Genomic DNA, 26,609 nt, shown 5'->3' on the forward strand with positions numbered 1-26,609 from the left:
TATTTTATATATTTTTTATAAATTCCATAACACTATCATTAAAATAAGATAAAAATAATATTCATTGGACCTTGTATATAAAATATAATGCATAAAAAGTTATTCTCTTACTAAACATAGCTAAGCAAGCGTCAGAGAGCGAAGGGGGTTAGAAGCCCCGCAGTGCTTGTTTTGTTCCACCTTTACCATCATGATAATACCACATGACATTACGTCACGTTCGGGTGGTACAACTTCGAACCTCATCCACTTCTTTGTGACCAAAATATATATTTTTTAGAGTAGTACCTGAAAAAAAGTATGCCTCATGTTCTTACAAAGTGTACCTAAACATAATTATCCTTTTATTTTTATCAACACACAAAGTGATAATTTTCTTCTATTACTATAATAAACATGAAGCAGAAGATTTGGACAATTGCAAACTGAAAACCAATCAGAAACGTGTATTTAGTTACTATGGCTAAGGTCAAGCTCGGAAAAATATGCCTCCAGTCCACAAAGATGTTATAGACTAGGCTGCAGTGATAGACTATGACTTTCGAGATGATTCAGCATCCGGGCAACCCTGTCAACAACAACCGTGTGAACCTCAGCATTTTCATGCGGGATGCGAACTCAACACACAATGAGAGATTCAAATATCTGCCTCCAACAAACTGAAGCGGCTAAACAATTGAAACTTATACAATAGTTCTTCTATAGATGGCACTGTGTCAGTGGTACGATATTTCATTGTAAAGCTGGAGACTTTGGAGACTCTTAAATCTAAAAATTATACGACGTATCTTAGTTTTAGTATGAAGGCTTCGATAAGAAGCTGAAATCAATTTTGAGACAGACAGTGCCAATGATTGGCAGCATTATTGCTCAATTCCACTTCTCGATATGTACAAGACAGAAACTTATAATGATCTTATTACGGTTTAGGTAATATCATAATTATTCCAGATTAGGTTCCAGATAATTAATCGTTATTCCTGTAATACTACACGGAGCTATGGTGTTATAATGTAAATTACTACTAAGAAATATAATAAATATGTAGTAGTACCTTGCGCGTTCTATAAAATGTGTCACCTGTCAAAAAGCATTTGAAACCTCCATTGTACACTTAGTTTACCACCATGAGCGTCTCTGTGTTTTCGAATATAGAGGATCAAGAGAATTAAACGATTAATAGCCGTATGCAACAACAACGAAGTTTAAACGAGCGTTCACTGAAACGTTTTCAACATTAAACTTTCAAGTTTAAACGTGGTTCCAGGACTTTTGTTGCACCATTGAAAGTCGAAGTTTAATACATCTCGTTTAAGTAATCTTCGGTCAATTTGTAAAATCGACTCTGATTGGATGTCGTCTTTTGTCTCTAATCTTCGTTTAACAAAGTAACAAATGAAGAAAGCATACCGCGTTCCGGTCTTTTCGACTTTCGAGATTGTGTGCATAGAGTTGTGAGTAGTCTAATTTTAGTGATCGTAATTGTGTTGAAAAAAGAATAATGAAACCACAAGCAAAAAAATGTTTCCGAACACGAGAAATGTATTGTAATTTCATTAGTGGAACAAATTCTACTAATACTACAGACTGACTTGGATCAACGAAGTTTAAATCTTTAAATTCGGCCGTTCAAGCTAAAAACCAAGTTTATCCACCATTTGACCGAGACTTAACCTTGAACGTTGTTGGTGCAACAAGACATTTTCACCGAGCTTGGTTATGAGCCTCGTTCAACAGTTGAACTTCGTTGGTGCACACGGCCATAAGTCTAACTAAATTTAGATCAAAATCGTAAGGCAGTTCGTGATTTATTTGAATTAAGTACTAGATGATTTCAGGTTATAAGGAGTTTGGTTTATCAAAACTCATTTTTTATATATTTACTCTGTCTGTCCGTGTACCCGTTCGTCAGAGAAACAAAATATCTCAACAACTACTTGATTGATCACCATTAATTTTAGCAAGGATGTAGAGGAGTCAAATGTTAGGAATATTAGCCATTTCCAGTTTTAACGTTGATTACTATAGGAGAGGATCGGTTTACGGGAATCAATTAAGCGTCCCAAAAATGTATTCCATCTCCACTCCAATATCTCTATTAAAGCCGGAAATTTCAGAAATCTACTACGATTTCCCGTTTCAATCTTAAATGAGAAAGTGGTCACGTCATATAAATCAAGCTCCTTTACGTGGTGTACATGTTACACTGATACTTATTACTTCTGTCAATACAATTTACCCAGCAGCATGCTTGGTACTTCTCGCGTAGGATAATGATGGACATCGTTAGGAATTGGTAATTGCAAAAATAAAGTTGAAAAATACATTGGTACCACAATGGCAGAACATGGTAAGCTCTACATAGGATAAAGGTCGGCATGTTTGGGAATTCCTAATTGCGGAAACCATGTTGAAATCCATTGACTTAAAGTAGTTTAAATAGGGTTGCTGACCGTCCGATATTTTACCGAACAGTTCGGTTTTCGACCTCCTTGTCCGGTGTCAGTACGACCTCAAAACCGGACGTTAAATGTCCGGTAAGTTTTCCTCTTACTAGTTTTTTTTTCTCTGTTCTATTAGATTGTTTGGAGTCACGATAGGTATTATCATTTGTCAATGAACGTGGTTAAAGCAGAGCTTATAATTCGCTTTGATATCGACCTGTCGTGCGCGGCATTTGCTACAGAGTTAACGGCAAGAAAATTTACTGAATCAAAATTACTAAAGGTCAACAGAAGTACATTTTCAAGAAGAGTGCACTGCTTTATCCTCAGCCACATCTTCCAAATGAATAATACATCCAGATGCAGTAAAAGTATGTAAGCATTATGAGACATTATCAGTCCCAGCGAAGCTGGTAAGACTTATATTTCAAGTGTATTTTGTGCATGTCATAATTATATTGAAAATTATATTTGCTTTTATGTTTTAAATATGATGTATTATTGGTGGTAGACCAGAAAAATTGCATGCGTCAACTCAACCAAAACTGGAATAATTAAGTTTAATAAATGCGTCAAAAGTAACTAAAGTTATTAAATTTGAACTCCAAATCGCTTAATTTTATGTGAAGTAACCACTTTCAGGTTGATCACATTTTTTGACGAGCGATGACGTCATAATCTTAGAAGTATACGTACTCCAGGAGGGTGTTTGCTATTTCTATTTTCAAAAGTTACAACACTAAGGTATATGTTGAATAATCAAAATTTGCGTTCTTTGTCCAACAGTTTCGATATCGCGACCTCAATTTTACTTCTTTCGTACAGTCTTGTTAGGAAGTGAATTGATTGGCAAATGCTCGGCTGAGATGTCAGTTAGGACGAAAGGCCAACATTGGTAGTAGGTTAGATTTCCATTTCCCATTGTTATTTTTACTCTGCACTAATATTAGTACACGGCAGCGAAATTAACATTTGGCATGAACCAATGAGGCCGGCACCTGCTATTATCAAGCCTTTTTTTTTTGTGTGTGTGTGTGTGTGTGTGTGTGTGTGTGTGTGTGTGTGTGTGTGTGTGTAAGTTACTTTGAACTGGCAAATATTGCGATATGTTAAGAAATTTCTAGTTTCACTGAAATTATTCATCTTCCCCGGCGGAACTTTATTGCCTCACCCCTACGTAACAGCGTTGGTAAGCAAATTGGTCAACGTGAAAGTAGCACTCAAGATCAGACGTCAATTCACCTGCTGCACAACGGAACATCGCACGGTATTTCCAATAAAATTAACTACATAAAGTTTCCTGCTTTTTCTTTGCTGAGAGGAAATTTAACAGGAAAGAAAGAAATTTACAACTTTAGAAAAATGAAATTGTGTTCACAGTTACTGGGCAAGCTGTCATGAGGAACTAACTAAAGGTATGAGCGCCTTTAGGCTACACGGATACATGATATCAAAAAGAAAACTGCATTATTCAAAATTGCATCATGCATTTGCTTTATCAATAAATTACGCATCATGCTCTAATTTGAGTTAATAACATTGACAGCTTATTTCTTTTTATTTGTTTTAAATCTCTCCGAATAGATATAATAGTGGTAAATAGTAGATTTTCAACCGAGTAGTGTGTGCAGTTCATTGCCTGTCATGAATTCAAATCAGTACTTAGAGATGGCGCGCTAAAGTATTGGTTTATTTTCAAACAATTTCTGAACATGTATATGCAACGGATAAGCAAGTAATTTCGAATTCTTCATTAGCATTTGTCGGTACACAAGCATATATTTAACTAACCTAAATATGTCTTAAATGTGTTGAAATGTTAATCATTAACTCTTTCGTGTTCACAAATACATTAAGTTCACTTTTTTATAACAATTTACAATTCTTTAATTGTATAATTACTTAAAGTAGCTTACAATACCTGAGGGATAGATAATGAACATAGTAATACGATTTGTATGAATGGCTACCTCGGCTTAATTCTTAATATGAAATATTGTTTGCTTGCTTAAACATTTGCATTAATTTCAGCTTTACAGGGTACATTATGGTAACAGAATCGGCAGACATAAATGGGTTCTACTGGGTTTCGGTTCTGGGACTTACACCGATTTTCCTGCAGAAAAAAAAACGAGTTGAGTTGATTTTGAGTTTAACGTCCCTTTTCAGCAGCGAGGCTATATGAGACGTGGACCTACTGATTAACGTGGAATCCGAACCACATGAGCTCCCGCCGGGAAAAAAAAACGATTCCGGAAGCGTAACTGGAATAGAGGTTCTAATTTAATACAACTGAGCTTCCTTTCACAGTTTTGTAACTAAGTATTTCCAGATTATGCAATCTCAATAATGAACCAAAGCCGTAACTTCTTCCTGTAATAGGGAGATAATGTGAGTCCGAGCTTGTTCATCTAACACTGAATCCGTATCAAAAACATACCATATTTTATTACTATTGAAACCATAAGCTCTACTGTTTCGTGCTATTTTCTGTTTCAGTAGAAGAATGAAACTGAGAAGAAATGTATTCTTCGGATTCTGAATCCATATAAAAATTTATTTGTCGTTTCTATTATCCTTCTCACTCTATGGGAATCAATGTTGAAACCGGAACTAGTAGCGTAATTCTAGCAATAGAGGCGTAAAGTTGAAGATAAAATCTATTCTTACGGTATTAACTTCATATTAGAATTGTTGTTGTTGATTTTGAGTGTCACATCCCGTTCAGCAGCGAGTCTATGTGAGACGTGGTCCTACTGATTAACGTAGAATCCGAACGATATTAGCTCCCGCCGGGAGTCGAACCCGGGTTTCCCACGTCAAAGGCGCGTACCTTCATATTAGAAAACCGCTTCTGTATCTACTACTGTTTCAACGCAACTATTGTGATCACTGTTGAAACCGGAAATCGTAGATTTCCACCACTTTCAGTTGTCATGTAAGGATAAATGTTGGAATGAAAGTACGAGGGCCGTTCGGAAAGTAACTTCCGATTGGTTAAAAACGAAGCACCAAAGTAAAAAAGAATAATTTATTATGTACAACTGAATACTACTTTTTTGCTCTATTTTTCAACATAGTTCCATAAACATTCAAGCATTTATCATATCTCTGCACTAGCTTAGAAATTCCATCAGCATAAAAATCTCCCGCCTGTGCTTTGAGCCAGCCTGTGTCCGCATCTTAGGCGACGTCATATAACACATTCCTGGAAATTTGTTGAAATTCATTGGTAAGCTCCGAGATTGTGAAACGTGGATTTTCAGGAACTTTTCCATAAATTTTCTGAACGAGTTCATTAGTGACCACTGATGGCCTGCCACTCCTCTTTTCGTCATGAATGTTTGTTCGTCCACTTTTAAACGAACGAATCCATTCACGAACAACTCCTTCACTCATCACACTTGGTCTATACACAGTACAAAGTTGGAATAGCTGTTGCCGAATATTGTTTTGCCGTAAGAAAACGTTAAACAGCTCGTACCTCGCATTTGGTGGGGTTTTCTATTGCAGTACACATTTTGATACGCTACAAAAGTGTTACTAGTGATCAGACAATCTTCACTCTACCAAAGCTAGGTGCAGACTGATCTACCGCTCACGTTCGTGCAAAGGTGGTAGCGCTGCTCCCCAGTGACGTAACTAAGGGGACGGAGATAGTTCTTGCCCCGGGCGACAACTAGCGTATTTTCGTTGCTGCTGCTCCCACTACTACACGCACAATGACCAATCGGAGGTTACTTTCCGAATGCGCTTCGTATTTCTTCGGACGCTCAGTTGATTCTGGAAGACTTCTCGTAATCTTCTTACCGTTTTTGCTCTATATTTATGCCTGAAGTAGTAGTAAATTTCTACAACTTCCAGTCTTAGTAAAGAGATACATGAGAAGATAAGATTTTTAAAGACGCTGAATCGATTCTAGGAAACCGTTTGTCACTATCTATTGTGGGTGTTGTTCTATAGCGATCATCGTGGAAACGAGTGATTGCTATCACTTTCAGTTTGAATATAGGGTTAACGAAGGAGATAAATCCTATTCTGGGGACACTGAATTGATTCCAGGAAACAGTTCGATTCCGTTTTCGCTATATGGAAATCAGAATATTGACACCAGAAGAGGGGCCGCGGTAGTGGCGGATCCAGGGGGCAATCGGGGCAATCCCCCCCCCCCAGAAGAGAAAACTTTCTTATTTTATATATATAAATAAAACCCATCCCAGAGTTTGAAGCTCTTAAAAGTAGCTCTAAGTAGCAGTATGACAACCCACCGCCCCTCCAGAAGTCGGTCCTGGATCCGCCTCTGGGCCGCGGTGACTCAATGGGCCTCGGTGGCGTTCACCTCAGGTGCATGGGATTCTTGGTTCGATCCCAGCTCGCGCCAAGTGAACTTTGTGGTGGACAAACACTGTGTGCGTGGGTTTTCTCGGTGTTCTCCCGTTTAATCCCACTTTCTTCATTCCACCCTTTCATTCATCTCTCATCATTGCCGTCTCCTTTAGCCTAGTCGGCATAAACGTGGAACGTAAAACTCAAAGATTTCATTTTTTCATTTTCATGCCACCAGAAGAGTTGACAAACTTCTATCACTTGTGGATTTAGTAAAGTTTTACGTGTGGGTTCCGATTCTAGTGGAGTAATATGGGTGGAGATGGGACCTGTTGCTAGGACACAAATTGATTCCAAACCACAGCTTTTCGATATTTTTTTTACCGTCAATAAATAATGACGAGATTTTGTTTTATTTTGCAATCGATTCTAACTATGTCAAAACAATAACTTCCATTTCGTCCATTAACCCTCTATTGAAACTGTTAGAGGTAGAAACTATACAGGTTTCCGGTCTCAGGTAGTGAGTAGGCAAAGCTCAAGATACGATGTTCGAGCACCTGTAATCTGTGATAGAACTTTTGCGGAGTGGATAACAGGAGATATGTCCATGAATAAGAGCAGGACGAACAAAGACCTTGTTCGTGAAAAGAAGAAAATTCTAAATTTTAAAATAGGACAATAAATTATTCATTAGATTTACCGAAAAATAGAATACCAATTGTGAATTGTTTGTGTAAAAATACCTAAATAATCTTTATCTACTAAGACGGAAGATGGAATTGTCAATAAATTTTGTGCCTCTGCGTTCAAGTTTCCAGAAAGTTGAATCATAAGTATTAAAACAAAGTAATTTAGCCATAATGCAAATATGATGACATACAGTTTTAAGCATGCAGTAGTAGAGATCACCCTGTGCAATCTTAATTTGTTCAAAACCAGGGCCTCCTTGTTTCCTCATCTTTAAGTTGGACGTTAATTAAAATATTTTAACAGTTTTTAATATCATCAAAATTCTAGTATTATGTAAAATACGCACGTATCAAAAATGTAAAATTGTACATTTTTGCCTTTTGCAGGTAACTCAACTACTATCGTAATAGGCTTCAGTTTTGTAATTATTCCAGTGTTTTGTTATAAATTTCTGTTTCCCACCTGTTTTAGTTGTTCGTTCTTCATGCACGTAGCTGAAAATAAAATGACAAGCTATTAATTAATTTATAAATGTAATTATATACAAATAACAATTGTATTGGTAGTATTAAGTTGTCATGGTGGCATTGACGAAGTTAAAATATACACCGTAGAATAAATAACATCTTTGTCTTGTAAATTGCATATACCCTATGAGGATCAATATTGAAACCATAAGTAGTAGCAAATTTCGACCACTTCCGGTCCTAATATAGCGTTAAAAGTTGAGATGGTAAGCTTTTCTTGAGACGCTAAAACAATTCGGAAAACAGTCACCTATCTATTACCTTTAGCGTTTCCTATTGTTTGATTGGGATCAACGTTGAGACCGGAAACCTGTATAGTTTCTACCTCTAACAGTTTCAATAGAGGGTTAATGGATGAAATGGAAGTTATTGTTTTGACGTAGTTAGAATCGATTGCAAAATAAAACAAAATCTCGTCATTATTTATTGACGGTTCTAAGGTGAACGAAGTTGGAACGATAATGGTTTATACCTACCACTTCCGTTTCAATGTAGGATTAAAGAAGAAGATAGAGCTTACTGTTGGACAACAAATTCATTTAAAAGATACTATTCCATTTATATATATCATGTTTTTACATTAAGAAGTCCAATATTGAAATCGGAAGATGTAAATTTTTAGTACTCCTGTTTCCATAGAGTGTTGTAAGTTGAGATGAAATTGTGATAAACCACTCCGTGCTTCATTCAAAAAAAAAAAAAAAAAAAAAAAATTTGCTCTCTTGTGTTATGTAATTTTGCTACTTTTCATTTATATGTTTACTTAAAATTAAAGTTCTGGAATTAGAAAGGTATTAAATTTATTGAAATTAGAATACCAATCGTTAAGTTTTTTAAGTGCAGTCTCATTCCCATCAATAGATGTTTGGGCCACAGAAGATAACGCCTTCCCTTGAATCAGTGACATCAATTTATGTGTAGTAAAGAGGTATTAGGAGTGGGTATCAGTAATGAATTTATTTATTGATTTATTTTCATTAATACCTAAGAATGCAATGAGAGTTTAGGTGATGGTAGCAATGAAATGTTAATATAAGGACATTAGCATGTTAGCTAAGACAAGGGTGTTAATCTTCTGTTCTGGAGCTACTCAGAGAGGGTGTGAACAATGGGAGCCCTGTTAATGAGAACAATGCAATGAGTTGAGTTGATTTTGAGTTTAACGTCCCATTCAGCAGCGAGGCTTTATAACACGTGGACCTACTAATTAACGTGGAATCCGAACCAAATGAGCACCCGCCGGGAATCGAACCCAGCTCCCCCAGGCCTAAGGCGCGTACGCTAACCACTTAGTCACAAACGAGCTCCAATAAAGAAATGAATTTATGCGTAATAGATGCAGTGTTTCTTCCAGATGTATGTTTTGAGGCGCACTGCCCCCCGGAGGAGACCAAAATAATACGTCTATAATATAATAACAAATAGAATAGTACAAGCAGTGCCCCTCCCCCCCGGAACATTGTTTTTGAAAGAAACATTGAATAGATGTGCGAATGATGATGGCAAATGTGACGATGTGGGTTATAGAAAGGAGTGGTCTGATCTCGTTCATGGAGTGCAAGAAGATTATCGACTGGTTAATATGCGTAACGTGGCACAGCTGGAGTTTGATCTAATAGTTCATGAACGATCGGTTGAGCGGTGTTAATACGGTGTTGAACGTAACGACAGCGGAGACGATAGAGATGCTGTAAAAGAGTAGAGATAGTTGTACGGCGATAGATTTCTTGTGTTGGAGCTTGTGCAGGTAGTGAGTAGGCAAAGCTCAAGATACGATGTTCGAGCACCTGTAATCTGTGATAGAACTTTTGCGGAGTGGATAACAGGAGATATGTCCATGAATAAGAGCAGGACGAACAAAGACCTTGTTCGTGAAAAGAAGAAAATTCTAAATTTTAAAATAGGACAATAAATTATTCATTAGATTTACCGAAAAATAGAATACCAATTGTGAATTGTTTGTGTAAAAATACCTAAATAATCTTTATCTACTAAGACGGAAGAGGGAATTGTCAATAAATTTTGTGCCTCTGTGTTCAAGTTTCCAGAAAGTTGAATCATAAGTATTAAAACAAAGTAATTTAGCCATAATGCAAATATGATGACATACAGTTTTAAGCATGCAGTAGTAGAGATCACCCTGTGCAATCTTAATTTGTTCAAAACCAGGGCCTCCTTGTTTCCTCATCTTTAAGTTGGACGTTAATTAAAATATTTTAACAGTTTTTAATATCATCAAAATTCTAGTATTATGTAAAATACGCACGTATCAAAAATGTAAAATTGTACATTTTTGCCTTTTGCAGGTAACTCAACTACTATCGTAATAGGCTTCAGTTTTGTAATTATTCCAGTGTTTTGTTATAAATTTCTGTTTCCCACCTGTTTTAGTTGTTCGTTCTTCATGCACGTAGCTGAAAATAAAATGACAACCTATTAATTAATTTATAAATGTAATTAGATACAAATAACAATTGTAATAGTAGTATTAAGTTGTTATGATGGCCTTGACGAAGTTAAAATATAGAATAAATAACATCTTTGTCTTGTAATTGCACATACCTTGAAGTAAAGGTAAGTGCATTTAGCGTAAAATAAATATTTAGCCACGAATAGATTATTTGTTTCACAGTTTGTATGTGAACTGACCAATTACCCATCCTATATGCTTCAATGAACTTCTTTACGCTTTAAAATATCTTTACATAACTGTGTAATAGGCCCATCACTTTGCAGATGACCTAATGGTTCATGAAACCTTATCTCAAGACGTTCAAACTCGTCATTTTCGTCAGCTGTTAGTATAACAGATCAGTCCAAGTGTGTAAGTTTTCCAACACAGCTCTATTTCAGTGGCGGATCTAGTCTCGGGGCCGTGTGGGGGGGCTAGGCCCTCCAGTTTTTTGAGTCACAAAAGTAATTTAAGCTATTATTTATATTTTTTGAAAGTTTATAGTAAACATGATAGTCTGGATTCTGACTGTCCCCCCCCCCAGTTTGTACCTTTTAGATCCACCTCTGCTCTATTTTCATATGAAAAATAAATGTTTTCGCGACAACCAAAGTGGGTAGTGTTTGGTGAGTCATGTAACTGTGTTCTTATTATTGCTCTGGAATAGCAGGCCCAGATATGACTTTTTTCGATGCTGTTTTCAGCACAAAATATAAACAGATCTTTTAGATCACTCCTAGACATTATTACTCCAATGATTTCCACAAAAGACGTTAATAGATTAAATTCTCCAAATGGATGTAATTTAGGTTTTTTTTATCATTGTGAAGAATGTCTTTGCCTTTACATAAAGGAAATGGTCAAACGCGAAGCACGTTTCCTGATTTAAACAACACCAGCTAGCACCGCGCTGTCATTGTTCTCCTCCCTTTGTTGTTATACACAAATTAAGTAATTTTTTATATGCTCATACCCAAATTTTGAATCAATTTCCTGAAATACCGGACTACTTTTAACAATGTTTTTACCTTAGTTCAGTAGTAAATAATAAATAGGGAAAACAACATAAGAGAAAACAGTGGCGTCGCCTTGTTCAGTTCGCAAGAGCACGTGAACACCAAATATCGTGGGCTATTTGTTGCTTCTTAGGATATTTAATAATATTTAGAATATTATATTGTCGTTTCGTTTCTATTCTTCGCTTGCTTTACCCCTCGCGTATATGCATTTCATCATCACACCACGTTCACAACAGAGCAGCGAGCGTGGTAGGCTGCTCTGTGTGTAGTACGCAAGGAAAACGCGGGCAACTGAGAGGAGGAACTGCGATCTCCTGACGTTCAAATCAAGATTTGCACGAGCAGCGTTGACAAGCACTGTTATTGACTTATTTCCAGTAATGTGGCGGTTTAAACAGAATCAAAGAATGAGCTGCAACTTAAAATATATAGAAGAATATAGTATTAGTATATACCTTATTCTTTCAATCAGTTATCTACATTTCTTTTTATCTCAATTTCTCGTAATAAAAAAGCACTGATGGAACAAACAAAATTACGGCTTTCCGAGGTCGTACTAAGGAAAATGGGAGGTTTAAAATCCTTCTCTAGATATTTTTAATTTAATGCAGAATAAAATTAGATTTTAATTTATTTTCAAGAGATTTCTAAATACTGATTTTTCTTTAGGCTACGTTTTTTTCTACCTAAATAAACTAAATGTTTGTAAAAAAAGCGAATAGCTTATCAAAGCATGCTGTACTTGGTAATATTGTTACAATGGTAAAATCTTCCTTCTGTATTGTAGGAACCTAAAGGAAATTTTGAAATTGATTTTGTTTCAACATTCATCTTTAACACATGCAAAATAGAAAAAGACGAGTATTCAAATTTGCAGTAACGTACGTTCAGTTGTAACCGGAAAGGTTTTTTCTTTGCAGGGGGCGGAACAGTAATGAAGTGTCTTGAGATAACAATGCAAAAGTACATGGACAAAGCGTTCCTAATTAAAGGCACCTCTGCAACTGTCATAATAATTTGATACATTGCATGTTTCGTGAATACTATTAACAGTTCACTAAAGAGTATACATGGCAAATCAAATATACAAGTTGAGTTGATTTTGAGTTTAACGTCCCTTTGAGCAGCGAGGCTATATGGCACAGTACCTACTGATTAACGTGGAATCCGAACCACATGAGCTACCTCCGGGAATCGAATCCGGGTCTTCTGCGCCAAAGGCACTTACACTAACCACTTAGCCACAAAGGAGCTCTTCAAATATACGAGATAGCAGATGTTTGTAGTCCTTGATACTAATGGAGATTACATTTAGTATATTGTGAAATTGATAGTGAGCCTGTAGAAACAGAATGGCATACAAAAAAAAATTCGCGAAAACCATAGCAAATAATCCAAAGTTGACTTCAGAAACAGAAAGTTGTGTTATCATATTAACGAATATGAAAGCATTTAAAGCAGTACCGTAGCTCAAAATAGTCTCAGTGCATTAGCTATAGTATATATATATATATATATATATATATATATATATATATATATATATATATATATATATATATATATATATATCTGATTACTTTCATTAATTATTTATAGTTTTTTTATTTAGAATACTAAAAGAATTCTAGAATAAAATTTTCTAGCGGCTGTTAACTACCGAAAAATTGTCACGAGACGCCACTGATAAAAACCCGCAATTTCGATATTGGTTTTGAAGCCGCGTAACTCTTTTAATATTGGTTCTAGACAATAATTTATTATATTAAATTTATAGTATATTTAATGTTTTTATATGTCTCTTATTCAGAATATTTTTCTCTACGACGTACCATTATAGAGATATAATCGGTAAACTTGTCGAAAATTGTTTAAAAAAAAAAAAACGAAAATTACGAAATAGCATTTACGGAAATTTGTAACTTTGATGCTGCGTAACTCATTACATAATAATTCCATATAAACATTTTGCATACAAAAGGTGTAGCAAATTTTACATTCTGCACCTTTAACTCATAATTTTCCCTCTAAGATGCAGTGGTGAAAAGATATTTTTAAACAGAAAAATATCTGATATTTCCGAATGCCAAAGGTTTTTTTTTTTTTGGCGCGTCACATCGAACACAGGATTAAGAGGTGGAAAACTTGGATTCTGATCCACGGGTCTGATCTATGTGATATATCAAAAAGCTAGAACTACTTGGCTTTTTGTGAGATAAGGTACCCTTTGCTGCCTTTATTCCCTGGACTATAGGTGTTTATTATCATAATAGAAAATACAGAATAAAATAGTTATTAGAATGAAGGATCATTATTTATTGATGAAAGTTATAATGTACAGTATGTTAGCGGTTATATTCAATCAGAATTTGTATAAAATTTGGTGGTGCGAACTCTTACTAATTCGTATCAATTAACCAAATTAAATTCTGCTCGTAGACGCTTATTAATAAGAATAGAATGGAACTCCTTCGTGGCTAAGCAGTTAGCTTACGCATCTTTGGCGTAAGGAGACATGGGTTCGATTCCCGGTGGAAGATCATGTGGTTCGGATTCCACGTTAAGCTATTGGTCCACGTCTTATATAGCCTTTGCTGAAAAGGGACGCTAAACCAAAAATCAAATCAAATCAATCACAACAACAGAACTGAAATAATATAACAGCGTCTATGAATATCAATTCATTAGTTTTAATTTTTGAAAATTTGTGTGACCAAAGTTTGTACGAATTCTGATCCAGTGTAACCGTAGCCTAAATTTTCGACCGACAACTGATCAAAACGTTACTTTATATTGTATTGTTTAGCACAGTACCAACTGGCCGACTTAAGTTCAGGCAGTTGTAACCGGAGATAGTCGTAAGTCGATCACTGACTGTCAGAGCTTCGTTTTTGTTCCAAATACATCTTTAAAAAATAGATACATATGTTTAAAACAGAATAACGCTCATTTTAAATACTAAAGTGATAACTCTACCAAAACAAAATTTCCTTCTAATGTGGAAAACTAAGAAAAATGTGAAAATTTGCAAATAGCTTTCCAGAATTTCCCATTCCAAAACTCGCAAATAAAAAGCCCTGAAAAATCTATAGACAATTATTTTGTCCTCAGCTATATATATTCCCTTTTTGTTAAAAATAAAAGCAGTAGAGATATTGATCAACAGGAAGCATGCATTACAATATACCAAGATTCCATTTAAAAAATGCCTTTTTACAGAATGTGAAGGTTTCATGTTTTTCCTATCCTGTCTAATGGATTAAATTTACAGATGGATGAGTCCGAAAAATAAAGATACATTCCCACTAAGCTTTTTTTAAAGTTCATATCTTTTATGTAGAATAAACATATATGTTCTGCTTAATTCCTACATAATATGCAGTGCATTATATTTGATGAGTTTCATCATTCTTAATGACGTTGGGAGTGCAACTCACACATGCAATCTTGTTAGTATATCATTCCATAGAAAGATGCATATGTTATGTTGACTCATTTACTGTCATTTTCGAGTACATACGCATCGCATCATTAACAACAATTATCCACAGTATTGTTACAAATATGTGTGTGTCACTGATAGAAGTATGTATATCAGTGTTTACTGCTATTGTGTCATTAATACAAGTTAGTGTCACTATCAAAAGTTATTGTCACTGTTAGGAGTATTGTGTCACTGTTAGAAGTATATGTGTCATTGTTAGAAGTATGTGTGTTACTGCTAGAAGTATGTATTTCAATCTTAGGAGTATTGTGATACTCTTAGGTATAATTTGTCACTGTTAAAAGTTAGTGTCTTACTGTTATGAGTGTTGTGTCACTATTAGGGTATTGTGTCACAGTTAGATGTATGTGTGTCAATGTTAGGAGTATTGTGTCACTGTTAGAAGTACGTGTGTCACCCTTAGGAGTATTGAACCACTGTTTGGAGTATTGCGTTATGGTTAGAAGTATGTGTTTCACTGTTAGAAGCGTATGTGTCACTCTTAAGGGAGTATTGAGTCACTGTTAGAAGCATGTGTCTCACTCTTAGGATTATTGTATCGTTGTTAGAAGCAAGTGTGTAACGCTTAGGAGTATTGTGTCATTGCTAGAAGTATTGTGTCACTGTTACAAGTATGTATGCTACTGTTAGAAATATGTATATCGCTGTTAGGAGTATTGTGTCACTGTTAAAAGTATGTGAGTCATTCCTAGGAGTATTGTGTCACTGTTAGAAGTATGTGTGTCGCTTTTAGGATAATTATGCCACTGTTAGAAACATGTGTGCGACTCTTAGGAGTATTGCGCCACTATTAGAAATATGTTTGTCACTATTTGGAGTATTGTGCCACTGTTAGAATTACGTGTATCACTTTTAGAAGTATGTGTGCCATTGTTCGGAGTATTGTGGCACTGTTAGAAGTACATGAGTCACTGTTAGAAGCATGTGCGCCACTGTTAGGAGAATGTGTATCACTGTTAGGAGTATTGTGTCACTGTTAGAAGTATGTGTGTCACTGTTAAAAGTGTGTGTCACTGTTAGAAGAATATGTGTCACTGTTAGAAGTATGTGTGCCACTTTTAGATGTATATGTGTCACTGCTAGGAGTCTTAGGAATATTGTGTCAGTGTTAGAAGCATCTGTTTCACTTTTAGGTGTGTCACTCTTAGGAGAAGGAAAACAACAATAAATACAAACTACTTTTTAACAGATTTTTTACACATACAATTAGTGTTTTACGCAGTCCCCCAAAATGTTGATGTTGCATGTAGGTTTGAATATTGTCTTCCTCTAGGACTTTAGATTCTCCCTCCTCCTGAAATCGAGAAAACTGGAGAAAGCACTGCATACAGTAAACAGTAATCGGAATTTCAAACTAATCGGCATCATCTGGCGTACAGGATAACGAGAACGTCGGATAGGCCAGAGTTCTATACTCACTTCTTGCCCCACTCATAGCATTAAAAACACACTTTTTACTCCAAAAGTTCTTCTATTCTGACCTCTTACAATTAGTGGCGACTAGTACTTTATATGAATTTGTTACTGGAGCGCACCCACACAAACAAGGAAGCTCATTGGTTCTGGGTCCCCCTCCAAAATACTTTCTCAGTCAACATACATTTTTATACTTTCTCAATAAAGCTATACTAGTTTAACAAGGAAATGATTGATGTAACATGAAAATTTAATCTTACACTTCATCTGTACTCTTTCTCTTATAAAGACAATTTAGTTCTATTATTTTTGTGAAAATATACGTGGAGGTATTTTACAATAATTGTCTTTTCGGGTGCAGAATAATACCTGTTCTTTTTCGATCATTTTTATCTATCTTCCCCCTCCTCCTCCCCCAAGTTGCGGGGCTGAATTTGGACTTAAACAGCATCGAAAGTGTCCGTGATCATCTCAGCAACCCCGAAAACTATGGATTCGACAGTAATATCGGTCATTTTCGATCTTTTGTATATATATACTCTATTAACTTGCATCGTCAATGTTAAATGATAAAAACTACCCTTAGCCCGAACGTCATGTATGTTGAAAATTTTATTGAGATCGGTCGGGTGATTCAAGAGTTTCAGAGCCACAAACATGGTCATTTTCATGTTTATAATATAGATAGTTAATAAGATATAGTTGAAAATTATGATTAAGTCTTATATTTTAATTTCTATTGATCTTAGTCCAAAGACAAGAGGTACCGGTATACATTTCAATCGATAGATCACGTAAAGCTGAACAAGATAAACGTAGAGAGTACATGTTCGTGCATAATGTTGGAGAAAATAGGCAAACATTATGTCACTAAAAGTATATCGTTCTTTGTCCTTAATAATTGACAGATTCCGTTTTGCTGCAACAATTGCCACATAGCACACGGACGTCCACTGGACGTCTCAGACTGATCCGCAATGGACAACGGGACATCCAGGGTTCATCCGAATTTGCTCCCGGGACATCCATAGGATCTCCGCGGAATATCCAGATGTTCGCTAATATCACGGAAAACGGGATATTCAACAGGACCTCAAAGGGATGTAAACTGGTAAATCGAGGGAAAATGTGGTCCTAGGTATGTCCGCCGTGGGATCTCTTGTCCCATCTTGGACGTCCTGTGGACATCCTACGTGGGAATCCTTTAGGACGTCCTATGTAGGGCGTCCATAGGATGTCTACTCATTATTCCGATAATCCCGGGAACTATATGGGATAATTGGGATCAAAATGGGACGTCCTAGGGACATTGTTTGCTATGTGGGTTTATTTATTTATTTACCTGTATGCAGGGGTAAAACTGAGAGGGAACGCCGAAGGACGCCGTTCTCCAATTTCCAAAGCATATCTATGGCGACCCTCCATTTCCTACAAAAATACAATGGGCAAAGATAGGCATCGGGTCTGGGATCAGAGTGATGTCATGTGTCCCCCTACCTTTTCAGATCCACTTTCACCTCTGCCTGTATGTACTGTCTTAAAACAAATACATTGTTAATTTATTATCAGGTTGAAGCTATTGTTGTCTCCTTTTCCTTTAACGGTGACACGCATAACCGTAACATTGTTACACACATACTACTTTGAAGAAAAGAGAATAACCTGTTTAAGCAGAAATAAAAACTATTCATTGTTATTTGCACCAAATGACGTTAAATTTTTTTTAGAGCCGTGACGTAGTCGCTAACGCTCTCGCCTTCGGTGCGAGTGGTCCCGGTTCGATTTCCGGTGGAGACACTCAGTCGAAAAATTGTAAAAGCTTTTTTCAGGCCAGCCATCTTAAGTGAGGTTTTTCCTGAGTTTTCCCTCATTTACACCAGGCAAATGAAGGTATGGTACCTAACTTATAGGTCCCAGGCCCCTTCCTTCCTTCCTTCCTTCCCTTTCCCCGGATTGTGTACTCGCCGAGGGACGTCATCCCTCATATACGTGACGGGCTAAATGGCCATAGATGCCGGCAGCCCAGAAATCTCATTCCTAATCCCTTATTTTTAACGCAGAAAAGTTCGTTTTTACTTCTCGATTGTTTAAAACTTACACTTAAGAATTTATCCTCAAGTAGGTCAGCACTTTGTTCACCTCCGTGCAGTGTGATGAGGGTAGATTTCTCCCCCGGAGAGGAAGGAATTTCAATACGCGCGGGATTAAAGAAATACTACGAAAATACTAGTAACTCTTATAGGCCACAGTCGGGGTTTTATCCTGGAGAGGGGGAATTTGATAGCTGGAAGGGAGAAATTCCTTCCCGGGTTACCCCCTGAAATCATCAGTACCTTTCGTGCCATCTATCGATTTATTTATTCTCTGATTTGAAAAGTGTTCTATGCAATATTAAGAGTAATTGGTAAATGGAATCTATCTCATTGATCACTCAGTTACTTTGTCATAGTGTTATGATAATGAACTGCTTGATGACGTCCATTTGTTGGTAGATGCGTAATCATTGGACATTCTTTTGTTAAACGCGTAATTTCCTCATAATAATTAATTCAACAAGCTGAACAGAAAAGGGGAAGATGGCGACGGTATTCAGAAGCTCTATTATTGAATTATTGTTCGAATCTATACAATATAGTATAATTCTTTCATTTGTTTTATTCACAAGAAAATTAATAAGAGACTGATAAAGAATATCTCCAACATTGTTAATTTTCCTTGAAAATCAACTGATATTTTAGTGGTTTTAACGTTATTGATTTATTCGTCGAATCATTTTAAAACATTCCATACTTTGTAAAGGTTGAATTAGGTTTTATAGATTTACTTTTTAATATAGGAAACTATTCGAGTAGCGCCAATCAGGTCTCCCTAGTATCTAGACTAATTCCAAAAACGAATAAAACAATCTCCGTACACTGTTAAACTTGTGGTATCACAAAGTATAGCAGACAATGTCTCTCTGCCGATATTTGCATGGCACAAATTTTCAGTAGTTTCTCTCGAAATGTTACAAGGGTGTATAAATAAAAGGTAAATGGTCCATCCACCCTGTATTCGTTTTTATATATTTCATTTCCTCATTGTGGTATGCAACCCAGCTGTTCGTAGCGTCAGGCTGGTTGCATATCATTCGGTTACGGTGAAGAATAGGGAGCAGGTCAAAAGGGCTCAAAACTCCCACACTCAGAAAATGTCAAAACGCCCACACAAACGGTCATAACTCCCACACAAATGGACAAATCTCCCAAATACACGAACGGTCATAACTCCCACAGCCAAAACTCCCACACAGGCAAGCGTTCATAATCACCAACGGTCACAAAACTCCCACACATAGCAACGGTCATAATTCCGTTTCATATTTTCAGTTTTCATATTTTATAAGTTAATCAAATTTTTGTAATTAGTGTAACGTGGGAAATGGACAAATTTGAGAGCAAAATGGAAATTTCTATCTTTCAAGATGGGATTTCATAAAATTTCAGGTTGGCATCAATGTCCTTATGATTTATTTTGCAATTTGGTGTTTATTTATGTTGTGGATCTACGTTGATTAGACACTATTGCACCCAGGTCCAAAAAATATTGTTATTGTGAAAATCCAAGTGGAATCAGGGACGGAACCAGGACCAATTTCTGGGGGGGGGGGGCAGTGGGTTGTCATACTGCTACTTTTAAGGGCTCCAAACTTTGGGATGGGTTTTATTTATATATATAAAATAAGAAAGCTTCTTCTTCTGGGGGGGGGGCGATCGCCCCGATCGCCCCCCCTGGATCCGCCCCTGAGTGGAATATAATATTTCCCTCTCAGTATTGTTTTATAATATAAGAAGTTTAAACAAACGAAGGAAAAGGATGGAACTAAATATGATAACTTTACACCATTAACTAGACGCTGACAAATATCTGGTGGATCTCCACCCACGGAATGTCGGATAGCCAGCGGCCACTGGGGATTCGCCAACGAAATTACACTTATAAACCAGTAATTCGACGGCACTTTCAGGGCTGATATCGGTACACAATATCCTATGGCACGAACATAAACAAACATTAGTGACACAAATAATATATCTGCAAAAAGTAAAGAAAAAAACTTCCTACGACAGAATTCGAAACACCGAACCCATCATCCAAAATACATAATTAGAGGTAGTCGGCTATTTTAATGCTATACCTTCATTCATACGCAATACGCTGACGTTCGAACACAATGTGCAGTTTCACGCAAATACGTATGATAAACAATTGATAAACGCAAAACGAATATATCTGACCGAAGCTTTCGGAACAATACCGGGAAAACAGATTGCAGTCCACTGACATAACACCACGTGATGGTTGAGAAAGGTTAATCGCGCAATATCCGGCTCCGGTCCGAATACGAAATCGAGCTACTCACAGAAGCCGAAATAGCATAAATTGATTCGACTGTGCTTATACATTCGAGTGGTCCTGCCACCGCACCGTTGTAGATAGCATGATGGCTGCATTTGTTAATGGGGTTATTGGGGTAAAACTGAAGATATTCGATATTTTGCAACACTGAAGTAAAGTTACGTAATTCAGTGAAATAGAAAGTAAATATTTATGTTTAAATTTAACAGTTAATAAATTGATTCCGTAGACACTTTAAATTGAGAAGATAGGTTAATCAATGAACTAAATATGGTTAATTAAAATGAAGTACTGTTGTTTAAATACATACCTGTTCACAGCGTCTTCCATCCTTTCAGCAATAATAATAATAAAAAACATTAAATCAATAACCCAGGCTGGTAACGGATGTCCTGAAGCTATATATATATGTAGATGTACATGAATGTGTAGGATTGTTTTTATATAATACTGCAGTAACAAAATAAACAAAGGCTTGAACTCGGTTACAAGCACAAAAAGATTTCATAATGTTATATAACATTTTCTCTTTTGTGGAGGAAAACTCATACAGCCAATAAATTTCATGTTATTTTTATCACTTTTTTGTCCTCGAGTTGGATGTATATTGTTCATATGCAGTGAATGGTGTGTTGTTATAAATTATTACCTATTTTACATTTACATGAAGAAGACAAAACGTCCTGAACACAAAGGGTGTGCATGAAACTGACCCACTGCGGTATATTCAATACGTTGTTTTTTCTTTTTCTTTTTTTCATTATCTTCATTATCTTTGGAAGCAAAAACTTATCATGGAAAACAAAAAACTAAGTATGGAAATCATGATGTTGGACAACCAACCTCTATGGCCAAGAAGTTATTTGTCGATTGTACTATTTTCAAAATACTAGTAACGTTGTTCAAAGTAGTCTCGTGGTTGGACTCACGTCCGCGTGGCCCCGGGTTCGATTCCTGACTGGTGCTTCAAAATTTCGAGGCAAACTGGAGATCACGTGAAAACAAGACGTGACGGCCACTAGGTCTAGAAAGCTTCTGATCAGTGTTGCCACAGTCTAGCTCTGGAGTGGGCTGAAAAATAGTACAAAATTGAAACAAAGAGGGCTGAATTCATTATCTTATACCATCGGGGGCAAAAGTGTCGAGGAATGCGGAGGGACGCCGTCTACCCACTTTCAGAAAATATCTGTGGCGTCCCCCACTTCTAAAAAACAATTACAATGGGCAAAGATAGGCACGGAGGATGGCGTGACGTCATGCATCTCCCTACTTTTTCAGATCCACTTTTACTCCTGAATGTAATATATGGCTCTATAACACGAAAGTAACAGAGATAAAGTTCTATAACACTATCCCCCCTTTTCCAAGAGTTTAAATCAAGAAAGTGTTTTTTTTTTTTCAATTAATTTTTAAAAACATCCAAATAGGACGACTAAAATTTCTACCACACTGCTTCTTTCTCGTCTCCTTTATGCGCGGATGTGCTCATCTAGTATCATTTACTTTCCGGTATTAATTCGAATTACGAATTTTCTACACAAAGTTTGTAGCGTTATGCGGTGTAACGTCACAGAAATGAATGTTCAACAACATTTTTTTAAGAGTCTAACACACAGTATGAGTAACGTGAGATGTAGGAAAAGTGTTACTGACACTTTTGAAAAAGTGACAAGTTTTTGTTAAATGGTGCTGAATTGGGTAGAATTGTAGCAAGTTTCTCACAAAAGGGGCTTAAAATACCTGCGTGGTACCAACGAGCCGATGAATGACAAAAAGGACTGAATTTGGCAACACTGCTTCTGATGCGCCTGTTAGGGTCAGGGTGTCGCAGCGCACTCACCACGTGCTCGCCGCTATACTGGACGTAGTTCAGCCGGTCGCTAGCAGATGGCGCTGGAGCAGGGTTAGGCTCACAAATGGACTGTTATGCCAAGTGGTATTGTTGGTTAGTAACGCTGTTGTTATTTTCTAACTTACCATTGATTTACGAACGGTACTTAAGAGTCTTCATCCCGGCGAAATTAAAATACCGCTAATTTTACAATAATATGTGATATCTTCAAATAGATAAAAGATAATTGAAATATGGAACAAGAGCGCCCTAGACAATATTATTTTGCGTGAGGTACCGTTATCATAAGTCACCTAGTGGCTTTCCATTTTCAGCTGTTTAGAAACGCGAAAATAAATGCCGATTTTCAAAATGGCTCGAAATCGAAAGCAGATAAGTGAGTCGTGATAACGGTATCTCATGTAAAATAATATTGTCTAGGGCGCTCTTGTTCCACATTTCGATTATCTTTTATCTATTTGAAGATATCACATAATTGCTGTAAAATTAGCGGTATTTTAATTTCGCCGGGATGAAGACTCTTAAGATCTTGATATTTAAAAGATATATTATGTAGCATTTAAAGACCGACGGTTGTGGAGAAGTAAAAGGCTAAACAAAGCAGATACAATAAGTTCTAAAATTGGAAACAAACCGCAAAAATAATAGTCGATAAGTCGGGAACCATATATTTAAACAGGAATATACTTCACGTGTGCACCAAGTTTGGTCAAAAATCGTTTTTTTTTTTTTTTTTTTTTTTTTTTTTTGATCGCATACGGTTTATCCTATCCTTATGATTGTTATTTTCACATAGAAAATTCAAAAGTCGATTCTTGTTATGATAAAGTAACATTAACCCTGGAACTAAACTGGTACACAACTTTACGTTGTTCTTTAATTTTCATAATTGGAGTCGGCAATTTACCAATCTGGTCATGAAAATGAATTATACTTTCTGAACTTCCGTGCAGTTCGAATTCCTTTTCGCTACAAGATTTTAAAAACATAACTCTAATATCACTATTTTCGTCCACAAGTCCTTGACAGACTGCAACTTGACGACAAACTTTCAGGGCACATCCAGGGGGGGGCTATTGCCCCCCAGAAGAGGAAACTTTCTTATTTTATATATAAATAAATCCCGTCCCAGAGTTTGGAGCTCTTAAAAGTAGCTCTAAGGAGCAGTATTACAACCCACCGTTCCCCCCAGAAATCCGTACTGGATCCGCCCCTGCAAACTTTGTTGCTTGTTTTATTTTTCATTCCCACCAAGACAAACATTCCAGCAAAAACATCTTCTTTCCGTAAAGGGCTGATTATAACTTCATTCGTAGAGTGTATTTTATCTTCGGAGTCTGTATACACGTCATTGTAGTGTAGGGTTTTTCTGGTTTCTTGATGGTAGCCATAACTGTTTACAAATGTACTACTTGAAATGTTTGCTATTTTCTTCCGTTTCGGAAATATCAAAAGTATCATTTTCATCATGTATATTTTCTGATCATCGTATCTTCAATGAAGAAACGGTGCTTTTCTTTAATCGATTGAAATGAACAACAAAATAAATGCTCTAATTGAAATAGAACTGATATTTTGAGCATTCTGTCTTTAGGGTTTGTAATTTTACTCTGCTACATATGCCATCTAAATTAAGTTATGTATTGCTTGATGCATTCATACCGAAATGTGGCAAGTTTTTCAATTGTAATAAATAGGGTGCCTAAAATCTGGATGAGACTGAACGAATGAGGCCTGATCCTGTTTAGTCAGTTATTAAATTGACTAGTATTAAATTGCACGCATATTTGCACCAGAAAAGTAGCATATTACACTTCTGATTAAGTAAACTTCTAGTATGTTATGAGTATTCAATTGAAATACGACGCTTTTGTGCTATTTAATCACTACCCTGAGTGTGCGACTTAACGGGGGGATGAGAGGTTATCTCCCAGCCCATATCTCCTAGATGTTATTTTCTCTAGAGTGCACTTCTTCACCTCCGGTATAACGTCCCTTAATTCGCACACTGCTTGCTTACCTTACTATAATTCATGTCTTCAGAAGAGGATAATCTATAACTTTACCAACTTCAAATTCCCTTTTTAGAACCTTATAGCTAGCCTAAGTGCACAAAATATCACTGCCAAACCAAGCTAACAATTCTCATGTAACACCCGTTACACTGGCAATGTAACAGCTGTTACGCAGTATTTGACTATTAAATTAGAAATATAATGATGTTCACTTCCCTGTTTTGTTACCCATGTACTCACCTTTACTTTTGCAAAAGATAAGCTACTTCTGACTTTTAGTACAAGTTGTATTTAAAAAAAAAACAAATCTGTATTGTAACGGGCGTTACATAAATACACTGGTACCAAAAATGATTTAAAAGTAGACTACTTAATATACTTCTAGCTTTAAAACTTCTGAGCTTCAGTTCAAAATGTACATGCTTGTCTACACCGCAGTGCAACTGAATCAAATGCTTATCACGTGATAATCAGGTGTGTCCAAAATTGCTGGTAAATTCTCCTTTCGACTGGCTTTGTGCAACATGGAACTTCAATCACTCAAAAAGACAAAAACTAAAACTTTTTACCAAGAAATCGATCTGCATAGTAAATTTTGAACCTTTCTGATCATTTTTACATAAAGATCAAAATATATTTAAAACAATTTTCTGTCCTTAAGTCCATATTTACGTGGAATGGCCGCGAAGCAAATAAATCTATAAGCTAGAATGTTATACTTGATCAATGCAGGGGTGTATACCTGCTTTTGGGCCACCCTGTATTTATCACTTTCGGTTTCAATAGAAGCATAAAAATGGATATGGAACATATTTTTGAGACGCTGTAATCTTTGTTTCCCAACATGTGGTCCTCGGAACCTCAGGGGGACGCGAGAGATTGAAAAAAGTCCTAGGAACATTTTACTTTTAATAAACTTGCTTCTATTATGTTGCTCACACCTGATATATTTGTAACGTACATGATCTAAGTTTCAACTAATTGGGAATCAAAAGATAAGAAGAAACAGCAAAATTAACAACCTAGGCTGGAAGATGCAACACACATTACAAAAAGGGGACGTGGAGTTCATAATACTATCCCTAACAGGTATATTAGTGCATTTATAGCAGTATTGTATTGTCAAAAAAGACATATTTGGTGTTGTGATATGGTAATTTTATTATTTCATTTTTATGATATGTAAAACATGTTTTTGGAAATGACTTTTGATTTCATGGTTGTCCGCGAAAAATTAACAGTCATTGCAAGGGGTTCGCGACATCAGAAAGATTAGGAAATGTTGTTATATGAGGAAGCGATATTAGAAGCTGGAACTGGTACCGTACATTGCCACTTCTGTTTTCAATAAGAGAATAAAAACAGATATGAGCTCAATTTTTGGCTTTTTGGATATCAGTATAAAAATTGACAGCGGCAAAGGATTAAAATAAATGGGTACCTGAATTTATTTTTGTCTCTTGTTATCTACTACCATTTTCGTCCTATGGAAATGCAATATTAAAACCGGAATAGTTGAATTTAGAACTTCTTTGTTCAATAGGGTCAATCAGACCAAAATGGAATATAATCTTGGAGCTTCGAAACCTAACAAAAGAAACAATATTTCGCTATCATTTACCGCCCTAGCTCTTTGGGGATCCAATACTGAGACCGGAAGTACTGAAGAATGAAAACCGAGTCTAGTCTTAGAATGTCGCAAAACTTCTCGCTCTCACTCTTATCGTTTTCACTGTATGGGGATTCCGTATATATATCGTGAAGGAAGTATTGTTATATATATATATATATATATATATATATATATATATATATATATATATATATATATATATATATATATATATATATATATATATATATATATATATATATCAAATTATCTGACAATGTATGATAACTCATTTGTCGTGAAAAAAATTTACTAGTTTTAATTTATTCCTGGGGATGAATGTTTTTCGG

At 36.1% G+C, this 26,609-nt stretch overlaps 1 protein-coding gene across 1 annotated transcript in view; it reads left to right on the top strand.

The window, feature by feature from the left end:
- LOC145675126 (adenylate cyclase type 2-like) overlaps positions 1-26,609 on the top strand; it is a 1,402,841-nt gene that overhangs the window by 1,251,742 nt on the left and 124,490 nt on the right. The window lies entirely within an intron of this gene.

This window comes from Thermobia domestica, chromosome 18, assembly GCF_964235325.1.
Source record: "Thermobia domestica chromosome 18, izTheDome1.hap1.1, whole genome shotgun sequence".
Classification (NCBI taxonomy): domain Eukaryota; kingdom Metazoa; phylum Arthropoda; class Insecta; order Zygentoma; family Lepismatidae; genus Thermobia; species Thermobia domestica.